The sequence below is a fragment of the Sorex araneus genome, chromosome 3, assembly GCF_027595985.1.
Source record: "Sorex araneus isolate mSorAra2 chromosome 3, mSorAra2.pri, whole genome shotgun sequence".
NCBI classification, from domain to species: domain Eukaryota; kingdom Metazoa; phylum Chordata; class Mammalia; order Eulipotyphla; family Soricidae; genus Sorex; species Sorex araneus.
This window is the reverse complement of record NC_073304.1, coordinates 117,205,168-117,228,335: the sequence shown is the minus strand read 5'-3', so window position 1 is coordinate 117,228,335 and position 23,168 is coordinate 117,205,168. Positions and strand designations below refer to the sequence as shown.

General features: G+C 41.2%; 1 protein-coding gene across 3 annotated transcripts in view; it reads left to right on the top strand.

Annotated features, from left to right (window-relative positions):
- The window catches only part of VCL (vinculin), a 136,056-nt gene that overhangs the window by 60,813 nt on the left and 52,075 nt on the right, over nucleotides 1-23,168 (top strand). The window lies entirely within an intron of this gene.

Here is a 23,168-nt window from a genome sequence, read left to right as displayed (position 1 = left end):
GAATTTAATATATTGACCCTATTCACCCCGGCATGTATTTGGATGAGGTGTAAGTTTTACTTGTTCAATGTTATGAGAGGTTTCCCCTGCCTCCGCCCCCCCTCCCCACCATTTAAAATTATGGAGCAGAATACATTGAAATAGGCCAGACACACTAGCTCCATTATAATTTTGTTCAGAATATTTCTCCTTTCCTTGGCTAAATAAGTGAGGTGAGAAATGACTGATTTTTACAGCAGCAGATTGAGGTTGTTTAGCTTCATGGGGAGTGAGTTGCCTGCACTTTGTCACGGTAGGCTGCCTGCCTTGTCAGACTGTTGCAGATATTTGTTATTGAGAAGGGAAGGAGGGAGGGAGGGAGGGAGGGAGGCGGGTGGGTTGGGGGGGCAGAGAGAGGGAGAGGGAGGGAGGGAGGGGTGGAAGAGAGCAAGGGAGGGAGGGTTTTATTCCATTGGAAAAACAAGTCAAAGAAATATTGGGACAAGAATTATCTTTTCATAGTGCCGAACTTCTGAGGACCCGTGCAAAATTGTCTTTGTTGCTTCTTGTCTTTTGAGCTGAGATCAAATATAGCAAAGGTATCTATCTTCTCCATTACAGATTTCTTAATCTCTTGCTCCCACTTTCATAGACTCTTAGCATGTGTTGGACACTTGTCTAAGTACTAATCTGTAGTTGTTTGTTTACTGTCTGCCTCCTCTTTCCAAGGTGGGAACCCTTTAATTACAGGGACTTAAAAACTTTCAATTTATAGATCTTAGGCAGCATTGTAATATCTCTTCAAAATTTAGGTGAGCAAAACAGAACTTAAGGTTAGTAACTTGCTACTTCAGGGTATAAGAAACTTCAGGAATAACTTATAGTGATCAGTCTTTTATTAGCTTTGGATCTGTTTTCCTCTTATTTTTCTTAAAAAATTTCAACATAATCTTAAAGTTTTTTGATTATTGAAATCACATGGAATCAAAATAGTTTGACACCTTCACATTTCCTAAACTGTGTAAAGTCATAATCATGTAATAATTCCGGGAAAAGTGAATTAGTGGGTAATGAATGGATGTAGTTGGAGATTCTGGGAAGCTATGGTTGTTCCATTGCATCATGTTTTCTATTAATTTAAGTCAAATATAGAAGCAGAGAGATACTTTAATCTGTGCTAATTTAAAGTGTATTTAAATTGATTTTATTCATATATAGTAAGATATAAATTATCTAGGAATCAAATCTTATTTCTATCTCATTTTCAATTGCTTTTAATTTTTTAAATTCAAATTTGTGTTTTTTTTTTTTAAATAGATCAAATTAAGAAGCTAGGCTTCTTGAATGTTTAAATAAAATCTCATTTTCCACAGACAAGACAGACTCCTTCCTCTCTCTGATTACTGGTTAGTCATGGTGGGATTTGTTTGGCTTTTAAGAATGCCATTAAATTTTAATATACAGATCAGATGTCTTACTGTAGAAAACAAAGGGACATTATCTGCTGTTCTTACCGTTTTACTACACAAGGGAACCATTAATGGAGAATCAAATTGATTTCTGCAAAGCTTTTTTCCATTTTATCTTTTTTTTTTCTATTCCTTTCTCCATAATCATCATTGCTGTCATTTATTTCTTTATTTTCCCCCCCAAATTTGAAACCCACAGTTACTGGATCTGCAGATTGGTGACCATACAACAATTATATTCTATGATGCTTATGTTTGTTTGCTAAATAATTTATGAGTAAAGTTTATGTTAACCTGGAAATAAAATCAAGTTTGTGACTTTTTAAATTTGGTGGTGGATGGTGGGGGTGAGTGTCTCAAGTGGTGCTTCAGAGGCTGGAGGTCCCTTCCTGGTGGTTCCTGGCCAATTTGGTGCAGGGTTCACCTGCAAGCACCCAAGTTTAGAGTGATGATGTGAGGACCTTGCAGGGCTAGCCAGGCCACCCGGTGCTGCTTGGGAGCACCCAGGGCTGCACCCAGAGGTCCTTGGGGTGCCTGGGATAGAACTGGGCTTAGCCAGATGGAAGGCAAGAACCTTAATCACTGGACTACCTCTCTGGACCATGACACTTTTTTTAAAAAAATAACTTTATTAAGTTATTAGTTTAGTTACAGATGTTCAGTTATTTCAACACCAATCCCACTACCATTGTACATTCCCACCACCATTATTTCCAATTTTCCCAACCACCCCTTGAGCCTGCCCGCATAGCAGACCCTCAATAATTTATTTGACATTGCTCATTACAAATAGTTTGCTAAAAGGAAACAAAAAATTCTTCCTTAGAAGAAGGTTAGTGAAGATTGCTGAATCTCACCATGGATCTCTTAAGCCCTTGTATAGGAGATTACTAAGATGCTGTTAGAGGTTAACCCTTCTGTGTTTATATTTTGTTAATCGAGATTGGTTGCCTTCTGCATTACATCTTATCCAATCTGGTGTGCTACTCCTGGTTTATCAGTGTTATTGAGTTTGAGATTTTGTGTGGCCGAAGTTGCAGCTGTGCACTCCAGGGTGTCCAAAATTTCTTTTTTTTTTTTATTTTTTAATTTTTTAAAAAAATTTATTTATTTTTAATTAGAGAATCACCGTGAGGGTACAGTTACAGATTTATACACTTTTGTGCTTATACTTCCCTCATACAAAGTTCGGGAACCCATCCCTTCACCAGTGCCCATTCTCCACCACCCGTAAACCCAGCGTCCCTCCCACCCTCCCCAATCCCATCTCCCCCCCACCCCACCCTGCCACTGTGGCAAGGCATTCCCTTCTGTTCTCTCTCTCTAATTAGCTGTTGTGGTTTGCAATAAAGGTGTTGAGTGGCCACTGTGCTCAGTCTCTAGCCCTCATTCAGCCCGCAACTCCCTTCTCCCACATGGCCTTCGACTACAATGTAGTTGGTGATCGCTTCTCTGAGTTGACCTTTCCCCGGAACGTGAGGCCAGCCTCGAAGCCATGGAGTCAACCTCCTGGTACTTATTTCTACAGTTCTTGGATGTTAGTCTCCCACTCTGTTATTCTATATACCATAGATGAGTGCAATCTTTCTATGTCTGTCTCTCTCTTTATGTCTGTCTCTCTCTTTGTCCAAAATTTCTAATGGGGTAATACAGGTGGAGATAAATTCTTAACTGACTGGCGACTTTGGGTTGTGTGACTGCTGGATTTCTGGAAGTACAGGGAGATGGGGGAGTTAGCCCATTCCCAACCCTGTGCAAGCTGGAGATCTCAGTCACAAAACCTGCATACCTGAGTTTTTTCCACAAATTAATTTCTGGATGGGGCTCATCTAAGCAGTGGGGTCCATCCAGGAGCAAGACAGCAATTGTGGTGTGTGGAGGACTTTGGCTGCTGGGGCTCAGTTTGGACAGGCACAGGGGCTCACCTACCCCTCTCTGGGTTGCCCTGGGATGACTCCCCATTACTGTTTTTTAATTAGAAAATTTGGTGTTTTTCCTATCAGTAGCAGTACTGTAAACCACAGTGCCAAAATTTTTTTTTAATTTTTTTTATTGAATCACCAAGTGGAGGGTTACATAGTTCTCAGGATTATGTTAGTTATACAATACTCAGACACCCTTCCCTTCACCACTGCCCATCTTCCATCACCAACCCCCCCAGTATATCTGCCGCCCCCTCCCACCTCCCCAGTCCCCACTCTTGTACGTGATAAGTTTCACTTCGTTTATGCTTTATCTCTATTACATTCCATGTTTCAACACACAACTCACTACCGTTGCTGGGGTTTCCCCCCAAAAAGAAAAAGACAGTCCTATTGCCAAGGAAGCATTTGATAGTTCTCCATTGCTAAGAATATAGAGATATTAAGTCCCGCTGTTTGTTACATAATTTTTCTTTTTCCCCCTTGCCCCGCGCCACCGAGTTCACGCCTGTTTAGTAATCGCCACGCTGTCTGACAAAGGGAAAAAAACCGAAGAGGATGGTTATTTCCCGTCATCAGCCGGCGTGGGGCTCTGGCTTAGTTGATAGTCTAGTAGAGTGTCTGCAAGCAGTTTCTGGAACCAAAGGTCTTGCGCTGGTATCGGCTCCGGCTCGAGATTCCACCAGTGTCCTGCTGTTCCATGTACATAATTTTTCCCCTTATATCCCATTCCCACGCCACCAGGTCTGTTTGCTTAATGGACATCACACTATGTTTGACACCACGCCGCGTTTCTTCCCGAGAAAGAAGGATATTTCTTCTCAGCCGGTGTGGGGATATAGCTTAGTTCAGTCTAGAGAGATGGCTACCACTTTGATTGCCTTCAATATTTCAGCAAAAGACTTACTATTCTTGTTAGGATCTCCCACAAAAGTCCGACCCATTAAGAAGGAACCATTACATATTGCTGATACTAAGATGCACAGTGCCAAAATTTTATTTTAAAATGCTTGTCATACCTATACAGGGCCTTACACCCCCAAAAGAAAGAATACACATTCTTTTCCAGTGCACACGGAACATTTTCTAAAATAGATCATGTACTGGGCCCCAGAACATACCTCAATAGAATCGGAAAAATAGAAATTGTATCAACCATCTTTTCAGACCACGATGCACTGAAGATAGAAGCTAACCACTCACTGACACGGAGAATCAAGTCAAACACTTGGAAATTAAACAATTCAATGTTGAACAATGAGTGGGTCAGGAAGGAAATCAAGGAAGAAATAAAAAAATACTTAGAAACAAATGAGAATGAAGACACGAGCTGCCAAAACCTATGGGATGCAGCTAAAGCCGTGTTAAGGGGAAAATTTATAGCTCTCCAAGCATTCCTCAGGAAGGAAGAAAGGGCCCACATAGACAGCCTGACTTCACGACTCAAGACCTTAGAAAAGGACCAGAAAAAGGAACCCAAACCAGATCGAAGGAAAGAAATAATAAAAATTAGAGCAGAAATTAATGACATGGAAACCAAAAAGACAATCCGAAAGATCAATGAAACAAAGAGCTGGTTCTTCGAGAAAATAAACAAGATTGATAAACCGCTAGCAAGACTCACAAAGAAAGAAAGAGAAACAACCCTAATAAATCGAATCAGAAATGAAAAGGGGAACATCATAACAGAAACCAGTGAGATTCAAAAGATCATTAGAGACTACTTTGAAAGTCTATATGCCACAAAACAGGAGAACCTAAAAGAAATGGATGGATTCCTCGATTCCTACAATCTCCCAAGACTGAACAAAGAAGACTTGGAATACCCGAATAGACCCATCAATGTTAAGGAAATTGAAACTGTGATCAAAAACCTCCCCAAAAACAAAAGCCCAGGCCCAGATGGTTTCACTGGCGAATTCTTCCAAACATTTAAAGAAGACCTGCTGCCTGTTTTCCTCAAACTTTTCCAGGAAATTGAAAAAACAGGAAATCTCCCAAACAGTTTCTATGAAGCACACATCTCCCTAATACCAAAAGCAAACAAAGACACCACTAAGAAAGAAAATTACAGACCAATATCCCTGATGAACACTGATGCGAAGATCCTCAACAAAATACTGGCAAATAGGATCCAACAACTCATCAAAAAGATCATACATCACGACCAAGTGGGATTCATCCCGGGGATGCAAGGATGGTTTAACATTCGGAAATCAATCAACATAATCCACCATATCAATAAAAGCAAAGATAAAAACCATATGATCATATCAATAGATGCAGAGAAAGCATTTGACAAGATCCAACATCCTTTCATGATGAAAACCCTCGCCAAAATGGGGTTTGGAGGAACTTTCCTCAAGATAGTCGAAGCCATCTATCACAAGCCTACGGCAAGCATTATCCTCAACAGGGAAAAACTAAGGGCCTTTCCTCTGAGATCAGGCACAAGACAAGGATGCCCACTCTCACCACTCCTCTTCAATATAGTACTGGAAGTACTTGTGATAGCTATTAGACAAGAAAAAGAGATTAAGGGCATCCAGATAGGAAAGGAAGAAATCAAACTCTCACTATTTGCAGACGATATGATACTATATCTAGAGGAGCCTAAAACCTCTACTAAGAAACTCTTAGAAACAATAGACTTATACAGTAAAGTTGCAGGCTACAAAATCAATACCCAAAAATCCATGGCCTTCATATATGCAAACAATGAGGCAGAGAAAAGGGACATAAAAAAAGCAATCCCATTCACAATCGTGCCCCAGAAAATCAAGTACCTCGGAATCAGCTTAACCAAGGAAGTAAAAGACCTCTACAAAGAAAACTACAAAACGCTACTCCATGAAATCAAAGAGGACATGAGGAAATGGAAACATATACCCTGCTCGTGGATAGGGAGAATCAATGTTGTCAAAATGGCAATACTCCCCAAAGCATTATACAGATTCAACGCGATCCCTATAAGTATACCCATGACATTCTTCAAATAAATGGATCAAGCAATCTTAAAATTCATATGGAACAACAAACGTCCAAGGATAGCTAAAACAATTCTTGGGAAAAAGACGATGGGAGGCATCACCCTCCCCAACCTCAATCTTTACTACAAAGCAGTAACAATTAAAACAGCATGGTACTGGAACAAAGGCAGAGCCGTAGACCAATGGAACAGGGTGGAATACCCTTACACACAACCCCAAATGTATGATCATCTAATCTTTGATAAGGGAGCAAGAGATGTGAAGTGGAGCAAGGAAAGTCTCTTTAACAAATGGTGCTGGCACAACTGGACAACCACATGCAAAAAAATGGGCGTAGACCTTGACCTGACACCATGCACAAAAGTCAGATCAAAATGGATTAAAGACCTCAACATTAGACCACAAACCATAAGGTACATTGAAGACAAGGTCGGCAAAACCCTCCACGATATTGAAGATAAAGGTATCTTCAAAGGTGACACAGAACTAAGCAATCTAGTAAAAACAGAGATCAACAAATGGGACTACATTAAACTAAAAAGCTTCTGCACCGCAAAAGATACAGTGACCAGAATCCAAAGACTATCCACAGAATGGGAAAGGATATTTACACAATACCCATCAGATAAGGGGTTGATATCAATGATATATAAAGCACTGGTTGAACTCTACAAGAAGAAAACATCCAACCCCATCAAAAAATGGGGCGAAGAAATGAACAGAAACTTTACCAAAGAAGAAATACGAATGGCCAAAAGGCACATGAAAAAGTGCTCTACATCACTAATCATTAGAGAGATGCAGATCAAAACAACCACAAGATACCACCTCACACCACAGAGACTAGCGCACATCCAAAAGAACAAAAGCAACCGCTGTTGGAGAGGATGTGGGGAGAAAGGGACCCTTCTACACTGCTGGTGGGAATGCCGACTGGTTCAGCCCTTCTGGAAAACAATATGGACGATTCTCAAAAAATTAGATATTGAGCTCCCATTTGACCCAGCAATACCACTGCTGGGAATATATCCCAGAGAGGCAAAAAAGTATAATCGAAATGGCATATGCACATGTATGTTCATCGCAGCACTGTTTACAATAGCCAGAATCTGGAAAAAACCCGAATGCCCTAGAACGGATGACTGGTTGAGAAAACTTTGGTACATCTATACAATGGAATACTATGCAGCTGTTAGAAAAAAGGAGGTCACAAATTTTTTATTTAAGTGGATCGGCATGAAAAGTTTCATGCTAAGTGAAATGAGTCAGAAAGAGAGAGACAGACATAGAAAGATTGCACTCATCTATGACATATAGAATAACAGAGTGGGAGACTAACACCCAAGAATTGTAGAAACAACTACCAGGAGGTTGACTCCATGGCTAGGAGGCTGGCCTCACATTCTGGGGAAAGGGCAACTCAGAGAAGGGATCACCAACTATAATGTAGTCGAAGGCCATGTGGGAGAAGGGAGTTGCGGGCTGAATGAGGGCTAGAGATTGAGCACAGTGGCCACTCAACACCTTTATTGCAAACCACAATAGCTAATTAGAGGGAGAGAACAGAAGGAAATGCCCTGCCACAGTGACAGGGTGGGGTGGGGGGAGATGGGATTGAGGAGGATGGGAGGGATGCTGGGTTTACTGGTGGTGGAGAATGTGCACTGGTGAAGGGATGGGTTCCCGAACTTTGTATGGGGGAAGCATAAGCACAGATGTGTATAAATCCGTAACTGTACCCTCATGGTGATTCATTAATTAAAAATAAATAAATTTATTAAAAAAATGCTTGTCATAGTTTCTTTTACCAGTCATCTGTTTTTGGGCACTCCATTTTTTCCCAGATTTTGGCTATTGTAAATAGTGCTGCAATGAACATAGAAATGCAGATGTCATTTCTACTGTACCTTTTTCCCTCTCTGGGGTATATTCCCAGGAGTGGAATTGCTGGGTCAAATGGGAGCTCAATTTCTAGTTTTGTGAGAATCGTCCATATTGTTTTCCAAAAGGGCTGAACCAGTCGGCATTTCCACCTGCAGTGAAGGGGAGTCCCTTTCTCCCCATATCCATGTCAACACCGGGTGTTTTTGTTTTTTTGGATGTGGGCCAGTCTCTGTAGTGGAGATGATATCTCATTGTTGTTTTGATCTGCATCTCCCTAATGATTAGTGATGTAGATTAGTGATGATGACTGGTTAAAGAAACTTTGGTACATCTACACAATGGAATACTATACAGCTGTTAGAAAAGATGAAGTCATGAAATTTGCCTATGAGTGGATCAACATGGAGAGTGTCATGTTGAGTGAAATGAGTCAGAAAGAAAGAGACAGACATAGAAAGATCGCACTCATATGTGGAATATAAAGTAGCAGAATGAGTCACCAATACCCAAGAGTAGTAGAGATTAGAACCAGGAGGTCTGCCCCACAGATTGGAAACTGGCCTCACATGCTGGGGGGAAAGGCCGCAGAGACAGAGAAGGGAACATTTAGTAGAGAATATTGAGAGGACCCACTCGGGTTGAAAGCTGAGTACCAAAAGTGGACTATAGACCAAACATGATGGCCACTCAATACCTCTATTGCAAACTACAACATCCAACAGGAGAGAGAACAAAAGGGAATGCCCTGCCACAGAGGCAGGGTGGGGTGGTGGGGGTTGGGGTGGGGGTGGTGGGACGGATACTAGGAAAATTGGTGGAGGAGAATGGGCACTGGTGGAGGGATGTAAATAAAATACAAACATGAAAGTTCATAAGTTTGTAACTGTACCCCACAGTGATTTACTAACAAAAATTAAAAAAAAAAAAGCCTGTCATAGAGGCAGACTGGTGGGTGGAAGGGAAACTGGGGACATTGGTGGAGAGAAGTATACACTGGTATAGGGATTGGTGTTGGAACATTGTGTGCCTGAAACCCAGTCATGAGTAACATTGTAAATAGAATTAAAATATAAATTTTAAAAGGTTTCTATTTTGTTATCCTGAGGTCACATCTACCAGTGCTGTTTGGGGTGAGCATGTGGATCTGGGAATAGAACTCTGGCTCTTGCATCTGCTGCGCATGTGCTCTGGACAGAACTGTGTCTCAGTTCCGAGAGTGTGACTGTAATCATTGTAGTTAATGGTATTTATGGGTAGGTTGATGTTGTAATTGCCCTGACTTGGTGGAAAATATATTCTTTCAGCAAATACTGAATATTTATTACATTGCAGGCATCCTATTTGAGGTATACATTCACGAAAGGCTGTTAAGATATCTCTTATCTCTTCAGCCTTGCTGAAATTTCAATTTTTTTACTTTTTTTATTTTTTTAATCTCTTATCTCTTCAGCCTTGCTGAAATTCCAATTTTTTTTTTTTGAGGTAATGCAGACTGAACCAAGAAGATGGGATGTGTCTCATGGGAACCCTTAGTTGATGTACCCATAGATTTGGGAGGCTTTCCAGAAGAAAGCAAAACTTAAAATCAGCCTCCAGGGGCCGGAGAGGTGGTACAGTGGGCAGGGCATTTACCTTGCATGCAGTCAACCTGGGTTTGATCCCTGGCATCCCATATGGCCCCCTGAGCACCACCAAGGATAATTACTGAGTGCAGAACTGGGAATAACTTTTGAGCATCACTGGCCATGACCCAACCCTCTTCCCTCCCAACAATAAAATAAAAGCAGCCTCAAATGGGTGGAGAGATGGCTTATAGAAGGCTGGAGTATGTGCTTCGCAAACGGTGACTGAGCGTCATGGTCCCCCGAGCACTGCTGGGGCAGTCGCTTTCCCCAGCACTGCCAGGTGTGGCCCCCAAAGAAACAAGCAGACCCATGAAAGCAGCAGTCTCCAAGCGAGACTGCTAGGAGTAGGGCTAGGCCAGCAGAAGAGGGTTCAAGAGGAAGGAGCTGGGGAAACCCCAAAACAACGCCAGAGCCCTTCAGTGCAGTGCCTGTTCCACTCTCCCGGAAGGATTCTATAGATATGATTTTTGAAGTTTTCATTTAAACATTTTAAAATCATAAGTTTAACTAGTTGTGAAACATATATACTCTGCCACATTATTTCTTAATTACATGTCAAGTGTATCTTCATGTGAATTTAGCTGATTTAATTTATTGAAACATCTGTAATAATAATTGACAAATCAGTCCTCATTGTCTAACTGGACACTCAAGTCACATTTGCTTTTTAAACCTTTTTTAATGTTATCTTTTATAGGTATTTAAATAATAACATTTTTTATGCTTATCCACATCATTACATTTTGTGCTCATCTTTCTGTAAATCCTAATTTACACCTGGTATCACTTATCTTTTGTAAATGAAATGCTCTGCAAAAAGCATTTTTCTTTAGCTTTTCAAATATATTTTCATTGAGTATAAGGTTACAGACTTAGGTTGACAAATTAATTTTCCCCTTTCAGTACAAACCTGCTGCCTTCTGGTTTGCATCATTTCTAGGGAAAAGCCTGTCTTTTTCCTACCTTCGCTTTGTGGATGCTGTGTGATTTAGCCCCTCCTTCATTCTCTTTGTTGTTCCTGCTATCGCAGTGCCCAGTGGCTGCACACACTTGGCTATGATCTGCACACACTTTTAGTTGTGATGTTCATTGGGGATCACAGGCTTGAATTGAGGCATACTTTGGTTGCAGTGCCCAGTGCTTGGTTTTAGTGTGTTGATGATCGCACAGTTGATTGTGGCATCTGGAATTCCAAATGACCATGCCCTAGGACTTACACCCAGCAGGTGAGGCAGTGCTGGAATCAAATTGGAAACCTCAAGTCTGTAAATAGGTGCTCTGTCACTGTCTTACCCTCCCATGTCACTCAGTGGCCAATTTTCTCTGCTTTGGATATTGTTTTCATTATTATGATTATTTGCCAGTCCACACAATTTGCATTTTATTTTTCAGAAACACTATTTCCAGTGAATTTCTCAACAACCACAGCATAGCTCTTTTGAAATTATTTGAGTCATTCTTAACATGTGACTATCAAAACTTGAATCTGAACTAACATAAAATTTCAAATCATTAACTTTTAGATAAACGGGATTAGAAAATACATCAGATAATGGCAGGGGTCTAGTAAATTTCCAGCTTAGCACTGGTGAAAATATTTCTTATGATACAGCAGATAGAGATTAGCATCTTCTAAAAACAAGGGTAGAACAAGTATAAAGAAAAGTTTCTGCAACTTGGGAACCTTAGTTACGAGGCTCTGATAGAAGCAAGGCCCAGTATCTTTCTGCAGATTAAGTGGGCTTCCACTGTTTCCATGGAGCCGAACATTCAAAGATGCTTTATACATATTATAACTTTACATACCGTGTTGATTCTTTTTTTTTAAAAAATTTATTTTATTGAATCACCGTGAAAAAAATACAAAGCTTTCAGGTTTAAGTCTCAGTCATATAATGATTAAACCCCCATCCTTTCACCAGTGCACATGTTCCGCCACCAAGAACCCCAATATACCCCCCTCCCATCTACCCCCCACCTAAGTAGCTAATGATCTTCACTTTATTCTCTCTATAATTTGAATACATTCAATATTTCAATAGAGAACTCACTCTATTGTCTGGAATTTCCCCCCAACAATCAGGCCTGCTGAAAAGGCATCATTTAATAATTTGTTTTCCATTGCTGAGAATGAAGACTCTGAGTTTTGGATTTCTGGTATTTTAGCTCAACTCACAGTCTACATGCATTTCTGTAAGAAGCCGTTCTGGGTGCCAAAATGGGTTAGAAGTCCTCTCGGATCATAGTCTTTAGGAGCAGAGGGTCCGGTTCGCACTCGGCAGCTCCAGATCTTATCTGGGCGGAGGGTGTGCCGGTAACGCCCCCCCCTCCCATGATGGCCTATGAGAACGTCACTGCAAAACTCATACCTCTGGGTTGGGAGTCTTAGGAAGTGGCTCTCGCCATGTGGGTGTTGCCGCTGCCGCCATTTTCCGCGCAGAAAAACAGGGCAGAGAGGGAAAATCCCTCCCCGGGCGGCACGGGGTTGTACCACAGCTCACAGTCTAGATGCATTTCTGTAAGAAGCCGCTCTGGGTGCCAAAATGGGTTAGAAGACCTCTCGGATCATAGTCTTTAGGAGCAGAGGGTCCCCTGTGTTGATTCTTGCTGCATTAATGATGTCTAACACCCATCCAAGGCTAAGGATGGAAGAATGGGGCTGTAGCAGTGGTGCAGTAGTAAGGTGCTTTGCCTTGCGTGAGACTGACCCGGGTCCACCCCTGGCACCCCTTGTGGTCCCTCAAGCCCTCCAGGAAGGATTCCTGAGCTCTGGGTTGACCCTAAAACCCAAAGCAAACAAAGATGGAAGAACATGTAAACTGGGAAAGCAGTGGGTCCAAGCTGACTGCACACGCAGGGGGCTGGACTCGTGCAGCACTGTGGGGAGTTTTCTTCTGCTGAGGCCAAGTGTAGCAGTCCTGCTGCAGAGATCAGTGGGCTAAAGACTGTCACGGTAGGAAGAGACAGAAATATTCTTCCCCACTTCATCACCCCCTCCTTTTCTGTCTATGGTGAAGGGTATTAAAATGAGCTTGCTCTAGTGCTCCAGTTTTGGGGGTTTTGTTTGTTTTTTGTTTTGGGGGGCAGTGTTTAGAGGTTACTCCTGGCTCTTCACTCAGGAATTACTCATAACAGACTTGGGGGACCATATGGGATGCTGGGAATTGAACCTGAGTTGGCCACGTGCAAAGCAAGTGCCCTCCCTGCTCCAGCCCTGATGCTGCAGTTCCAAGTTATGATCTGTGCTGCTCAGTAGCTTCTCGACACTTCCTGGCCTAGCAGCCTGTGGTATCAGCTTGAGGAACCACTAATTGGATGGGCTACTTCCAACCCTGTATTCATCAGTTCAGTGGTGTTTCATAGCTGAGAGGCCTTTTTTGGGCACACTGGGAATTCCAGCAGCACTGACCCCTGTAGACACCTGCACTCAGTGTCCACGTAGCCCTGTCTATGCACCAATTCTTGCAGTCCCAGGACATGAGGCCTTACTGTGTCCTCTGCCCCGCCTCTGGATCCCTGCTATTTTTTTGGATGGGGACTTAATAGGTTTTACCAAAGTTGGGAAAATGATGGCCATTCTGTCTTTAAATGTTTTTTTCTGTTCCCCATTTTCTCTCCTTTGAGGATACCAGCTGTGCACATATCAGGTTGTGTGGAGTTGTCCCATTGTCCCACAGTTGTGCTCGTATTTGTTAAGATACTTTTCATTGCTATGAATGACTGGAGCGATAGCACAGTGAGTAAGGTGTTTGCCTTGCACACGGCTGACCCGGGTTCAATTCCTCCGTCCCTCTCGGAGAGCCCGGCAAGCTACCAAGAGTATCTTGCCCACAAGGCAGAGCCTGGCAAGCTATCCGTTGCATATTCAATATGCCAAAAAACAGTAACAGGTCTCACAATGGAGGCGTTACTGGTGCCCACTCGAGCAAATCTATGAACAACGGGACGACAGTGCTACAGTGCTACGGTGCTACAGTGCTACATGAATGAGTTCAGTGTCAAGCAGTAGCTTACTTTCTAGAATATTTATTTGAGTCTTGGACGCATCTCTCATTGTTCTACTTGATTTTTTTTTTCTTGTAAAACAAGGTAATTTTATTGAATGAACCTTAGGAAGATGTGAGGAAGGAGGAAGAGAGGGAGTGTGAGTCCAGTAGAGAACACGGGCTTCTCCACAGTGGAGCAAGCAAGCAAGGTGCATAGAGACGAGCAAATGTGCTCAAGGGAAAACATGGGCTTCTATGAACAAGCCTCTACTGGAATTTTTTTTTTCTTTTTGGGTCACACCCAGTAATGCACAGGGGTTACTCCTGGCTCTGCACTCAGGAGTTACCCTTGGCAGTACTCAGGGGACCATATGGAATGCTGGGGTTTGAACCCGGGTTGGCCGCGTGCAAGGCAGACGCCCTACCCGCTGTGCTCGCTCCAGCCCCTCTACTGGAATATTTTAAAGATTTTTTAATTTATCTTCTTAGCATGCTCAGTTTTCCCACTACTTTTTGAACATAGGAAATACAGTTATAATATCTGCTTTAGATTCTTTTTTTTTTCCTTTTTTCTTTTTGGGTCACACCCAGCGATGCTCAGGGGTTACTCCTGGCTTTGCACTCAGGAATTGCTCCTGGCAGTGCTTGGGGGACCATATGGGATGCTGGGGTTCGAACCCGGGTCGGCCGCGTGCAAGGCAAAAGCCCTACCCGCTGTGCTATCGCTCCGGCCCCTGCTTTAGATTCTTATCTGCTATTTCTGTCGTCTGAGTCATTACTAGGTTGGCTTTAAAAGATGACTGGTTAAAGAAACTCTGGTACATCTACACAATGGAATACTATGTAGCTGTCAGAAAACATGAAGTCATGAAATTTGCATATAAATGCATCAACATGGAAAGTATCATGTTGAGTGAAATGAGTCAGAAAGAAAGAGACAGACATAGAAAGATTGCACTCATATGTGGAATATAATGTAACTGAGAAGTACAAGTTGGCAATGATGCAACTTCTGGCAGATATCTCTCTGGACTTAGTTACTAAAATACTAAAATACAGAAACCCAAAACCGTGAGGCCACTAAGTGTGGTCACTAGACCTCATACCTCTTCATTCTCAGCAATGGAAAACAAATTACCTAATGCTTCCTTTTCAGCAGGTCCGACTTTAGGGGAGAGACTCTCCAAACAATAATAGTGAGTTTTGTTGAAATATTGAATGCAATCAAAGTGAAAGTAAAGTGAAATTTATTAGTTACACAGGCGGGGGGGCTAGGGGTGGGGGGGCTAGAGGTGTGGGGGGGCTAGGGGAGTGGGGGTGCGGGGTGGAGCTATACTGTGACTCTTGGTGGTGGAATATGTGCACTGGTGAAGGGATGGGTGTTTGAGCATTGTATAACTGAGACTTAAACCTGAAAACTTTGTAACTTTCCACATGGTGACTCAATAAAAAAATAAAAAAATAAAAAAAAAGAAAATACGAGAACTTAAAAAAAATGATGTGTATTCCCACCTAAACCCATCCACAGTTATGGGTGGGTTTTGTTTTTTTTTTTATCTCTATGAAGGTCTGGAAAATTTTAATTCAGTGCTAGCTTCATGTTACTGTTTTAACAAACCACTACAATCTCTCTCCCCACTTTTATTTTATTTTTATAAAGTTGTTCACAGTAATTTATTACATTCAATATTCCAACACTAGTCCCACCACCAAAACCTTCCCACCACCATTATCCCGAATTTTCCCACCACCACTCAAGCCTACCCTGAAAGCAGGTACTAAATAATTTATTTTGTAATGCTTGTTATAAATGCATTAAAATTGATCCAAAAAAGTTTCTTTGAGGAAAATGTGTGAATTTTTTTGTTGTTGTTGTATCTCACCCTGGAGCCATTAAGCCCTTGTATAAGAGATTACTAACATGTTGTTACATGTTTAGCATTGTGTGCTAATATTTATTTATTTTTAATAAAATCAATGGCCTTTATCAATTGCATTTGCGGCCGCACACTTCAGGGATTCTAAAATTTTAAATAGGACGATACAACTGGAGATGACTTTAGGGTATGGAGGCATCTCTGCAGTTTGTTGCTCTCGTCTGAGATTTATTTGGAGCCTCTGGATTATGGCAAGGAATGAGCTTACATGGCGCGGAGGCAGTTGTGAGTGTGACTGCCAGGCTACCAGAAAGGGAAGTGGCGAGGAGGTCACCCATTCCTACTCCGTGAGAGCCTGGAGCTTTCGGTCACAAAACCTGCATACCTGAGTTTTTCAAAAGCAGATTCATTCTCACGTGTGAGAGGCTCCTCCTGAGCCTGTGGAGACTGGCCGTGCGCATGGCAGCAGTTGGGTTCTAGAGCCGGGGCTCTACTGGGCTGGTGCTGGGCTCACCTGCCCCGCTCTGGTTGCCCCAGAGGTGAGAAAACTACTATAATCTTTATAGTTTAAGACAACATAAATTTATTATCTTGCAGTTCAAGCATCCAAAATGGTTTAGCGGAGTTGTGTTTCTACTGAACATTCTAGAGTTTCTTTTCTTTCTTTTCTCTTTTTTGAGAGGAGGAGGAGTTGGTGCCACACCTAGTGGAACTCTGGGCCTGCTCCTGGCTCTGTGTTCAGGGATTAGGGCTTGGGGGACCACATGTAATGCCAGAGATTGAACCCAGATCTTCCCCGGGCCAGGGAAACTCCTTAAGTCCTCTTCATCTCCTCAGCCCTAGAGTCCATTTCCTTGCCTTTCCTAGTATCCAGAGGCTGTCCAGATTTCTGGGTTTCTGGTCTTGCATCCCTTTGCTTATATCATTACATCTCTCCTTGCTTCTTGTTTTCAAGTCATAGTGGAAGAATACCTTCACTATATTGATAACAGTAACTTTCAACATAGAATTCTACACTACTGAAGACTGAAGAGAATGAGGGCAAAATACACATTTTTCAAACAAAAGTGGATACCAGCAGATGCTTGCTAGAGGACATTCTAGAGTCTGTACCTCAGACAGATATAAAACCTGTGATGCCAGAGGGAATGATTGGACAGTTTGTTAGCAACCTTTGACTAATATAACTTTGACTATTATTATATAATATCTTTGATTAATCTTACATAATACATAGTATATAAGATTTGGAAATTTTATTCTAAAATAAAATATAACATGCATAAAAATACTATATACATAAAACTGAAGTTAAGAGCAATAACATGAAAGTCAGGGAAGATGTAATTGGGAATTCTGTATCCTAAAATCATTTTGTTCTTTGCTTGAAGGTTAAAATAATGACTTATTTTAGATTAAATAGATTAGTTTTTTCCCCAGTGCTCGGCATATAGAACCTAAGGCTCACAAATTTTAACTAATGTTATGTAATATCTTTAATAAACTTTGACTAACATTATATAATATCTATGACTAATATGTAATATACAAGATTTGGACATTTTATTTCAATGCAAGGCATACAATTTAGATTTTTTTTCTTTTTGTTTTTCTTTTTGAAATTTGTTTCCAATTTAGGTATTTAAAATGCCAAATCATTGTTTGGCTGCACTATTTAAGGGCCTCAGGGATGTGAATGCTGGAGTTTCTGCTTTGCAGGCATGAGGCCTCAAATTTTATCCTGGCACCACTCCCCATGCCGAGTGAGATCCAGGCAGCTCTTCTATTTGAGATCTCTGGTGCCACAACACAGTGTTGGGCCACAGAAAGCCCTGTACCCAAGTGGGTGGGCACTGCAACCCCCACGTACATGAGCCCAGTTGAAGTGTGCACCTCCATCAAACACTGCAGTTCAAGTAGTACCTGTTCCGGCACCAGAAACCATGACACTGACAGTAAGGGGAAGGGGAGAGGAAAATAATAATAGACTGCATTATAGTTCCTTTGGAAAATGAAATGCTGATGGTAACCACCAGAGCAAGGGAAAGTTTTCATATAACAAAAATAGTAAAGGGAAATATAAAAAAACTCAATCCAAAAAGAAAATATAGAGAAAAAAATCATAGTATTTGAATAGTATAACTAACAAATTATAGTTACTGGAATGTGCAATATATTTTACTTAAAAGTCTGAATATATTCAGTCTTTCAAAGACATATAGAAAAAAAGAATACCCGTTACACTATTAATCTAACCTGAACACATTTGAAATTTTATTTTTTGTAGACCACATTCTCTGATATGTTGTATTTAGTGAATTAATGATAAATGATAACTAGAAAAACTATATGTTGAGAAGTATAACTTAAAATTTCTAGTTTGGTATCAAAGAAATAATAATAAATTATTTCATGCTAGAGGATAACTAAAACTGCTTCTTGTCAAAACTCACGGGACTCAGAAATATGGAGGTAGGGGTAGGGGAGTTGGGGAAACCAAATTTCATCAGTAACAAGGAAATGCAAGTCAAACTCAGCAGTTTACATTTCCCCACAACCGGATAGGAAATGTAAAACTCATAACGTCCATGTTGTAACGTGGGGTAATTGAGAACTCTGCTGCTAAAATATTAAATTGGCATGCATTAGAAAACTGGCTTCCCTGATAAAGTTGAATCTATGCATTTTCTGTAACCCAGTATTTCCACTACTAGATATATAATCTCAACTCTCTGCATATGTGTTCCAAGAATATTCATAGAGCTGTGGAGATGGCCCAAAGGACTGGACCCCCAGGTTCTATCCATGCAGCACATAATCCCACAGAGCACCCCAGGGTGAACCTGGTGGGCCCCGGCTCTACCAAGCCTGAGCAATACCAAGAACTTGGCTGGGCTGAGCACTGAGCCTGTGACCTGCACAACTGGGCCCTGGGTTCCCAGAAGTGAGCCAGGGGTTCCATTTGGGAACTCCCCTCCCCCTGCTTTGGGAAAGAATTTGCACAATGGTTTGTTCTTATGAACCCCAGTAATGAAAACAGTAACCGAGAATGGTGGTTTTTAGCTGCAGGGCCTTGAAAATTTCCTGCCAGTCCACAAAAAAGAGTTATTGCTGCTTACACAGCAATACCCCAGTAATACATGATCCTACCCCAGGATCATGTATTACTACTAATACAAGTACTGGTATTTAAATGTTCTTATTGGCTGCAGTGATAGTACAGCGGGTAGGGAGTTTGCCTTGCTTGCAGCCAGCCTGTATTTGATCCCCAGCATCCCATATGGTCCCACAAGCACTGCCAGGAGTGATTCCTGAGCTCAGAGGTAGGAGTAAGCTCTTTTTGGTATGCTTGTTTTTGCTGTGCTCAGGGTCTTCTTCCACCTCTGCTCAAGAGTCACCTCTGGTCATGTTCTGGGACCATGTGGTGTTGGGTATCGAACCACCCAGGCCTCCTGTATGCTAAGTATGCGCTCAGCCCTGAACTATCTCTGGTTATACTATGCATGTGCACATGTGTGCACACACATGAGAAAAGAATGGAGTTCCACTTGGTTTACATTGGCTTTTACCAAAAGAAATGAAAATATATTTTCACATATTCATTGTATGTTATGTGAACATCTGTAGCAGCATTGTAACTGTCAAAACTTTAGCATAGATGTCTATCAATGATTGGAAAGAGAAAAATCATTTTCTTTCTTATCATTTATTGGGAATATACATACATGTGTATACATATATATGTGTGTGTGTGTATATATATATATATATGATGGAATGTTATCCAGCTGTAGAAAGAAGCACAGCACCGGAGAGATAGTACTGAAGGTAAGGTGCTTACTTACCTTCAGCCACCTTGCATTCAGCCATCTGCAGTTCAGTCCTTGGCGGCATATATGCTTCCCTGAGTAGCACAATAGTTCAATTCTGAGCATAGAATCAGGAATAGCCTCTGAGCTCCAGAGTAAGTATGGCCCAAAACTTAAAAATCCCAAACAACAATTTAGTGCCATCTGTAGACTGGGATTAAATCCTAATTCCAATCAACAAACTCTTAAAATTATATTTGTGCTGCAGAGAGAGTACAGGGGTTAAAGTTCTTGCCTTGCATACTGCAGACGCCACTTGATCCCCATGACTGCACATGGTTCCCTGAACACCACCAAGGGTCACTCCTCAGCATGGAGTCAGGATTAGCCTCCGAGCACCGCTAGATGTGACCCCACCTGCTCTCCCCTCAAAAGGGGAGCAAACTAGTACAGTACAACCTAGGTGGACCGTGAAGACAGTGTGCTATATGTGAAGGAAGACAGATACAAAAGGAATTACATGGTATATGGTTTCTTTTATATGATGGGTCCAGGATAGGCAAAATTAGAGGGAAAGAAAACTGAGTTGTGAGCACCAGGAGATGGGGAAAGTGGGGAAATAGGCACCTGGCATTGCTGAGGTGATGAAAAAGTTACACAACAGAAATTGCTCAATGTTGTGAATACATTAAATGCCACTGAACAGTTAGCCCTTAAAATGGCCAATTGTACATTAAGTAAATTTTTCCTCAAAAACTGTATTAAAACTAATTTTATTGTATTGGTGAAGATGTACACACTTGAACTGAGTTGTGGAGACAGTGGATGGCAATATGATAGCATTGTCAAAATGACAAATCTCCATACCTTTGAATCAGCAATTCCCTTTCTAGATTGTGTCGTATATGCATTTAGAGTGATATGTATTCAGTGTTGACGGATGTGGCTCAGTGGCAAAGTGTATGCCTGGTGTGCATGAGATCTGGGTTGGGGGTCTGACACTGAAATTAAAGGGGAAAGAAGGAAGAAAGGAAGTGAGGAAGTGAGGAATGGGGAGATAGAAGGGCTGGGGCCCAGATTTTGCATACAGGAGCCCCAGACTTAATCCCTAACCGTGCCAGGAGTAACCCTCGAGCAGAGGCCAGGGGGTGTCCTCCCCCCAAAATATATATTTAGGTTATTTATTGCTGCAGGCTAATAAATTATGGACTACTATAAGCTGCTCAAAAGACCCAGGAATAGTTTTATTAAGCTACTTTTATTAAAATATTTCCAAATTTGGGGCTGGAAAGATAGTACAGCGGGTAGGGCATTTGCCTTGCATACGGCTGATCCGGGTTGGAACCCCAGGATCCCATATGGTCCCCGAGCACCGCCAGGAATAATTCCTGAGTGCATGAGCCAGGAGTGACCCCTGAGCATCACCGGGTGTGCCGCAAAAAAAAAAATTTCCAAATTAAATGATGTGAAAAGTTATCAAATGCAGAGTGTGGTAAGGTATGAAATTATTTGCGTAGAAAAGGCAAAAGCCTGTGTTTTTGTTTTTGTGTGCATATTTTTTTTTTTTTTTTTTTTTGCTTTTTGGGTCACACCTGGCAATGCACAGGGGTTACTCCTGGCTTTGCACTCAGGAATTACCCCTGGTCATGCTCAGGGGACCATATGGGACGCTGGGATTTGAACCCGGGTCGGCCGCGTGCAAGGCAAACGCCCTACCCGCTGTGCTATCTCTCCAGCCCCTGTGTGCATAATTTTTAAAAAATAGAGAATATAAGTTTGGCTTGCAAGTAGATGGAGCTTGAATGTGTTGAGGGAAAGGTTTTGTTTGTGTGTTTGTTTTGTGTTTGCTACTCGGTATCAAACCCACAGCCCCATGTGCACAGAGCAGATGTTCTACCGTGAACTGTGTCCACAGCTCCAAGATGGAAAACCTTTTGCTGTATGTCTGTGTCTTTTTAGTTTCATATATGTCTGTTTGCATCATATATTCCGTATTATAGTAGTTTAATATTGACATTTTAATTAAAATTATGAAGGAACAGAAGATAATGAATTCTTTATAATTGTTTCATAAAGTTTACCAATAAAGCTTTAAGCATTATCAATAAGTATTTTTCACTAATACTTATTATATTCGATTTTATGGTTATTATGTTTGTGACTTTGTGACAGCAAAGTTATACTTTGGAGAATTAGGATGATACTTTTTACATCTTTGTATACATACCTATCAGGTCCATTCCAACCTATCCTGCATATGAAATTCATATGTTAACTTAATTCTATTTATTAACAACATAATACTATTTTTGTATTGTAATAAACTTTTGTTTTGTTTGGGTTTCGTGTTTGTGGGCCATACCTGGTGGTGCTAGGGACCCAATGGGGTACTGGACTTAGCTTGGGTCAGCGATGTGTGAAGCCAGCCCCCTGCCCATTGCGTTATCACTTCAGACCCACCTGATTTGCACTTTTTAAGTTCTGTATTATTTCATTTGCTTGTCAAAACAACCCTCAGAAGTAGGCTTTCATTTGCTTATAACTTTTTTGTGACTTCAAATTAGAATGTATACTTGTACCTAAGGGCTGGAGCGATAGCGCAGCAGGGCTTGCATGCGGCCGACCTCAGTTCGATTCCTCCAACCCTCTCAGAGAGCCCGGCAAGCTACTGAGAGTATCTTGCCCGCACGGCAGAGCCTGGCAAGCTACCTGTGGTGCATTCAATATGTTAAAAACAGTAACAACAAGTCTCACAATGGAAACATTACTGGTGCCTGCTCAAGCAAATTGATGAGTAATGGGATGACAGTGACAGTGACTTGCACTTAAATATATTAACTTACAGTAATTTGTTTCATGCCTCTCAGTGATAACATAATGGCTTTATTCAATATGAGAGTAGAAGAGACGATCTCTTAGATGTTTTCACTTACGATGAATAATTGAATGATTGGACACATTTTAGTAGCAAAAGAGGATTCAGAAAGACACTCGATTTATATTTTTCGTGTTCCCATTTCACGGAACTGCTTCCAACCAAAAACTCTCCTTATCTGATTAGGTCATGCTTATTATTAAACTATATTAATGCATTAGACTATTAATAACTAGCTACATTATAAATAGCAATGCCATTTTAATTAATAGCATAGTTTTATAGGGCAGTTTTCAAGCAGCCTAATGCATTTGTCAAATTCATTTAGTTAAATTAATGAGAATTTTTTTGCATTGACTCATACTTATTCATTTTTCCTATTGTTACGTTGCTTCATCTGATTATTAAGTATTTCCTAGCACAGTGCTTGGGAAATTTATTTCTCAAAATTTAGTCTGAAAACGCTGTCAAGGAGTGTTCTGTGCAGTGTCTTCTGATGGTAACACTTATAGGCTGAGAGCTGAGGAAACAGAGCAGTTACAGTAATCCAGCAACCTAGAGTCAAAGATTCAAAACATTTTCTCATCATCTTTTTTGTTGTTGTTGCCTGGAAATGATGAGCCAGGGCTTATTGCAGTGCCTGAGTGAATGATGGAATGAGTAAATGAAGGTGCTACCTTGAGCTGTCCATTTTAAAAGCTTAAACCCTCAGGCTATGTACCAAATAAATCATTGCAATCTTCCATATAGTA